Genomic DNA, 6349 nt, shown 5'->3' on the forward strand with positions numbered 1-6349 from the left:
AAAGTTGAAAAAATAGGGGGGAAGGTCTTAAGGGTCTGTGGCATTGTGGCGGTCGGCCTGGAGTAGGTTTGGCGTGTGCTGGGGAAGGAAGAGGAAGATCCAAGTGGAAAATGGCTCAGCTCAGTACCTTTCTCATTGCGAACAGGACAGCAACAGCCATGGACTGGGTGGGAGGTTGTTTTATGAGTGCGCTTGGGACCGATATGTTCATGGCAGTGGCAGTACTCCCGAAACTTCGCTGATTCCAAATAGTAAACAGCTATCAATGTCAAAGAACAGAAAAATCCTCTCCAACTAGAGGCCCTGGATGTTGCAATGCAACCGAAGGAAACACCACTTAAGGTGGAACTAGAAAAACCGGATGTATGCGGCCAGAGGATTGTGAGATTGTGGAGGACGCCTGGGTGCCTACCACTAGAACATGGTAGCCTGTTACGTGAAAGTACATAGTCAGCCCTATAGTCCTGTCTTGCAGTATTTGGACGTGACTTCTGGTGGAAAATTATTTCGATTGAGGTTTGCTGTTCCCTTGCGTGAGGAAGATCAGAATTAAAGGTTTCATTTGTTACCTTGTTTTGAAGCGGAGGAAAATGGGATAGTGACGAATAAGAAACTTTGGAGATAGTGAAGGGCAGTTTGTCCAGACTGCTGAGAGCTCAGAATTAGAGTTTAATTGGGATAGAAATCCTGCTAATAGCACCTGATGCCTGAAATCTGAGCACTCTACTTTTAGGTTTTCCCGTTCATGTTTTTGGAGACTGCCTCTTAAAACATTTCTGGTTGGGGAACACTTCCAGCGCCAAATGGTCACCATGAAGTTCAACCCCTTTGTGACCTCAGACCGCAGCAAAAACCACAAAAGCCACTTCAATGCCCCCTTGCACATGCACCACAAGATCATGCCTTCCCCGCTCTCCAAGGAGCTGCAGCAGCAGTACAATGTCTGCTCCAGGCCCATCCACAAGGACGACAAGGTCCAGGTGGTTCGAGGACACTACAAAGGTCAGCAAGTCGGCAAGGCAGTACAGGTGCACAGAAAGAAACATGTCATCTACATCGAGCGGGTGCAGTGTGAGAAGGCTAACGGCACAACTGTCCACGTGGGCATTCACCCCAGCAAGGTGGTTATCACCAGGCTAAAACTGGACAAAGATTGGAAAAAAATTCTTGAACGCAAAGCCAAATCTCAACAAGCTGGAAAAGAGAAAGGCAGATATAAGGAAGAACTTATTGAGAAAATGCAGGAATAAATGTAACATGTTGTGTAACCATGGTTTAGCTGTAGGTTTTTAGCCTGGTGTATATTCCTTTAACATTGTTTAAGATGTCTCTGGAATATTTTGTTTCCTTCCTGGTTTGTTATGGATATGTGGCTCTGTATATTTATTGTTGCTGTTTGGATTAACTTTATGAATAAGAATTGGAAATGTTTCTTAACTCAAAAAATAAAACAATAAAAAATTCCTGGTTGAAAACTGTTCGTATAGAAGCCCATAAGTATTAAGTATTTGCTGTGTTTACCATGCTTAGCTCTCTGTAAGGAATATGGAATAATGTTTAATGCCTCATGTTCTCAAGAAGCTTGAATTAAAAAAAAATAAAGAAGAAATATAAATATTAAAAATAAAAAAAGAAGCTTGAGTTTTAGGGGTAAAATCAGGCAGGCAGGTGAACGGTTAGGAGCCAGTGGTCCTGGATTGTGAGAGGGATGTCTGAAAGGCCCCAGATTGTGAGAGGGTGCAGGCTGGGCTGAGGAAGCCCCCACCCCCCTGCACAAATTTTGTGCACCGGACCTCTAGTTGTTATATAATACATTAAAATAAAAATATAAATACTTATACTTTGAAAATGCTAACTACATATAAAAAGTAAATTTTTTATTAAAATTTCATTTGTTAATAAGATGAGTATTTCCCCCAAGTAGTCATATATCTATAAGTGAATAATAATTATTTATGGAGCTCTGAGACATGATTAACATTAATTCTATTTCTATTATTTTATAAGTAAATGTACTCACTAAAAAAACTAACTCATATGGTTGGATGGGAATTCATATATTCTTGTATAGCAAGTTATTCAGTGTTTTTAACTCTGGATTATACGCCAAGAATCATGTGGTGATGAACTCTCACCCAAAATTCCTTTTAGTAACTTACTTATCAGCTAACAAGTCCATTAGGTACCCCTTCGCTTTTGCTGAAAGCAAATTGGTAATTCAATTACCAAAGGTTGACTACCAAGTTATTCAGTTATTCATATTGTCTCTTTTTTTGTTTTGTTTTGGTCACCCTGAGAGGTTCTTACCCCCCAGCACAATGCACCTCCATAGGACTTGGCATGTGGGAGAGGTAAAGAGAGAAGCCTGCCAGGGTACACAGGGAAGCCCGAGCTCAGGCATGTTCTTAGAGAACGTGTGCGCGTTGAGAGGCTGAATGAATTCCCCTAAATAATCACCACCTGTGTGTTTCTTCTTGGGAAAGCTGTACTCCAATTGAGAGATGGAGGACATAGACAGCATAACATAGAGTTGGGGTTCAAGAGTCAAACAGAAGTTTGAATTCTGACTGCCATATACTGCCAGCATGATTTAGATTTCCTCTTCCATTCTATAGGGATAATAAATGTACCTATCACTTAGTGCAGTGGTCAGCAAACTGCGGCTCACGAGCCACATGCGGCTCTTTGGCCCCTTGAGTGTGGCTCTTCCACAAAATGCCGACTTCTGTGCATGGGCCACGAAGTTTTAATCGCACTGTACATGCGCGTCCACACGTGGTATTTTGTGGAAGAGCCACACTCAAGGGGCCAAAGAGCCGCATGTGGCTCGCAAGCCGCAGTTTGCCGACCACTGACTTAGTGCTTTTGTGAAAATATGCAAAATGCCTAGAACATAAAAAGCATAATTGCTCAACAAAAGTTTTCTCTCTCTCTCTCTCTCTCTCTCTCTTTCTCTCTCTCTCTCTCCTATATGCCAGGTTCTCTTCAAAGCATTTTAAATAAATTATCTTATATAGTCTCCCAGCAACTCTATGAAATATGGACTTTTATTATTCCCACTTTACAAGTGAAGAAATTAAGGCATTGATAAGATTAGATCTCAAAGTTTCACATCTAGTAGATGGTGGACCATGAATTCAAAGCCAGAGAGCTGACTTTGGAGCCTGCTGTCTCAGCCATGACCCCTCACAGTAGGTGGCACAAGGAAGTCTGATTCTGTCCCAATGCTTAGAGCACATACGTGTTGGCCAGTTCTCTAAGAAGAGTGAAAAGTCTTAAAATAACAAAGTTCCATGAACTTTGTTCAAAAGTTCGCTCAACCAATCTTTGGTGGAATAGTTTGCTGTCTCCTGAAGGTTTGCTATCCAGCAGCTACTAAACAAAAGTCCTGCTTGCCTGATCCATGATCTCTTGAAAGCTAGCTGGGGAAATTGCCATGATCTAAGGTCCTTTTGCTGTATTTTTAGGGATTGTCAGATTTCTCCCCCTTTCCATCCTAGCAAAGTACGGACTGGCTCCTGGACAGCCTCCTATAGGTAAGGCTTCAAATGCCTCAAGAATTGGTCTAACTCAGCCTCATCACCTCCTGCTGAGGTTGCTAGGGTCCAATTTCTATGCCAGGAACTACTGAAATGTTGGTAGGTTAAACCAACCCGGTATTAGGATCTTGAGGTACTTGGCGGGGTCAGTTGCATGGTGTTATGTTTCTTTTCTTTTCTTTTTTTTTTTTTAAGAAGTAAAGCTTTGTTTTATTTATTTATTTATTTTATTGATTAAGTTATTACATACATGTCCTTATCCCCACATTACCCCCATACCCCCCCCCCCCACTCATGCCCTCACCCCCCTGTTGTCTGTGTCCATTGGTTAGGCTTATATGCTTGCATATAAGTCCTTTGGTTGATCTCTTCCCCTTACCCCCATCCTCCCCTACCTTCCCTCTGAGGTTGGATAGTCTGATCGAAGCTTCTCTGTCTCTGGATCTGTTTTTGTTCATCAGTTTATGTTGTTCATTATATTCCATAAATGAGTGAGATCATGTGATATTTATCTTTCTCTGACTGGCTTATTTCACTTAGCATAATGTTTTCCAGTTCCATCCATACTGTTGCAAATGGTAAGAACTCCTTCTTTTTTTACCGCAGCATAGTATTCCATTGTGTAGATGTACCGAAATTTTTTAATCCGCTCATCTACTGATGGGCACTTAGGCTGTTTCCAAATCTTAGCTATGGTGAATTGTGCTGTTACAAACATAGGGGTGTATATATCCTTTCTGATTGGTGTTTCTAGTTTCTTGGGATATATTCTTAGAAGTGGGATCACTGGGTCAAACAGGAGTTCCATTTTTAGTTTTTTGAGGAATCCAGACCAGCAGTTGCAGCATGCTCAGTGTTGATGGACTGGGCTGTCTTTGCCTGCCGTTCAAGACACTTGGAATTGGAGCCTTTTGCAGAGGTCCTATGGGCATTAGGGAGGGGGTCAAAGATGGTGGGAGTCATGTTCGCAAGTAAGAGGAGCCAATGGGGAAGCTTGATTCTTGACGGTGCCCAACTGGCCAATTAGACAGCCCAGTGTGGTAACTGGCTGTCCAGGCCTGCAGTCTGGCTAGCAACCACCTCCTACATCTGGCAGCACTGTGGCCTGTCTCTGGGGCAGTTTATTTTGGGCTTCACGGCTATTACCCGGAGTCAGGAGTAATGTCTTTCATTCTGAGACATCTAAACCCCCAACTGGAGGAGTGTTTTTCTCTAGGGCAGAGGGCAAATGCAATTACATCTGTGACCAATTTGCACAGCTGGGAGCTCAGCCTCCTGACAGAAATATTTATTTGAGATTCAAGTCTCCAGGGAGTTGGGGAACCATGCAGAAAGTGAGGTCCAGTGAGCATTTGTTGTCCATGCTCACTAGTCTGAACCTTGAGAACAAAACACAACAGAAAGCGTTAACATTGTCTTTTATAAGCTAAAGATGTGACCACTCTCTCTACAAACCAAGAGGTTTTTTGAGGCTTAGAGGAGAATAAGAATATTCAAATAAGATATGGTTGCCATTGACCTTGTACAAACAGCATGCATGTTACACATAGAACTAGTGAAGGTAAAAAAATCCTGATTTCCAATTGTGTCTCTACTACCACTAACCATGGCCTCCTAGGCTAGTCCACTCAGGTACTTTCTCTATTATGTGGGAGAAGTGCAGTATCCAGGCCTGTGAGCTTTTTAAGGATCTAAAAATTTGTCTGGGACTGGAAAGAATCACCCCCAAATTCAAAAGAGAAAATTGCTAAACTGAAAAACATTGTCTATTAAAAATGTGTTATTATGTCCAGTTCACTAATTTTTAAGTGTATCTTTTTAAAATGCATTAATTTAAAAAGAGTTTACTGGGTTAGATTTTCTCACTGTGTAAATCCCCAAGTAAGCTGAGAATCACTGTTAATTATAAATGATGTGTTAAATGATATTTAAAGCAAGATGATGAAAAGCTTGTCATTTTTTAAAGTAAAAATTAAATTTAAAGTAAGTGCTTTTTAAGGTTTAATATTTAATGTGGGATGGGGCACAAAGGTCTTCCAATATCCTGGAACTTTACCTGTCTAGCCCTTAGTTGCCTGCTCTTGAGTGGATGACCTGTGAGGTTCCCTTCAGCTTTAACATGCATGGAACATTGGCAGAGGAATTGTAATTAGATACATTCTCAACAAGGTTGGGCTAATCTTTTGGAGGCTAAGCTATGCCAGAAAGATCTGTTAGTGTTGTAACTGCTGCAGATATTCTGGCTGAGAACAGGAGTAAGCATGCAGGTGTGTTTACCTGTGGCCAGCTTTCTGCCTTGGCAAAGAGCTACCAGAATCTTGCACAAACCACAATTTAACTAGAAATATCAAATGACAGGCCCCTGTGCAGGGAAGCTCAGGTGCAGCAACATTCCATTACCACCTCTGTCCTCATCAACATGGCGCTTTAATTGAACCCTATGAAATTGCTGATATGCGGCCATTTTTTTGAGCCACAACCATGGCAACTTCATATGGTTCAACCTAACACTTGTAGGTCCTAGTGTCATCCAGAGGCCTATCCTCACAGGGCTTGCAAGGACAGTTGATTTTAAAAGATAATGAATGTGTCCTGATGTTGTTCTGCTAGAAAATTTTATTCCATTTTAAAGCATGAGCTCATTCATTTTTCCAGTTACCCTTTGAAGAGTCAGGGTTCAAAAATGATTGCCCTTCATAGTAGCCCCTGTCCCATTCCCCCTGAGCTCCTGAGGATCCAATACTTTGGATTTTTGATTGTGGTTCCTTTGCCACCACCCTGCTCAGTTCCTTAGGTTTATAGATAACCTT

The 6349-nt window shown here is 41.7% G+C and overlaps 1 pseudogene; it reads left to right on the forward strand.

Annotated features, from left to right (window-relative positions):
• The first annotated feature begins 812 nt into the window (after nucleotides 1-812).
• Nucleotides 813-1250, forward strand: LOC139001927 (ribosomal protein uL24-like pseudogene; annotated as a pseudogene).
• Nucleotides 1251-6349: the final 5099 nt, after the last annotated feature.

Source organism: Myotis yumanensis, unplaced genomic scaffold, assembly GCF_028538775.1.
Source record: "Myotis yumanensis isolate MYYU_CA2020_CCGP unplaced genomic scaffold, mMyoYum1.0.hap1 SCAF_2, whole genome shotgun sequence".
Lineage (NCBI taxonomy): Eukaryota > Metazoa > Chordata > Mammalia > Chiroptera > Vespertilionidae > Myotis > Myotis yumanensis.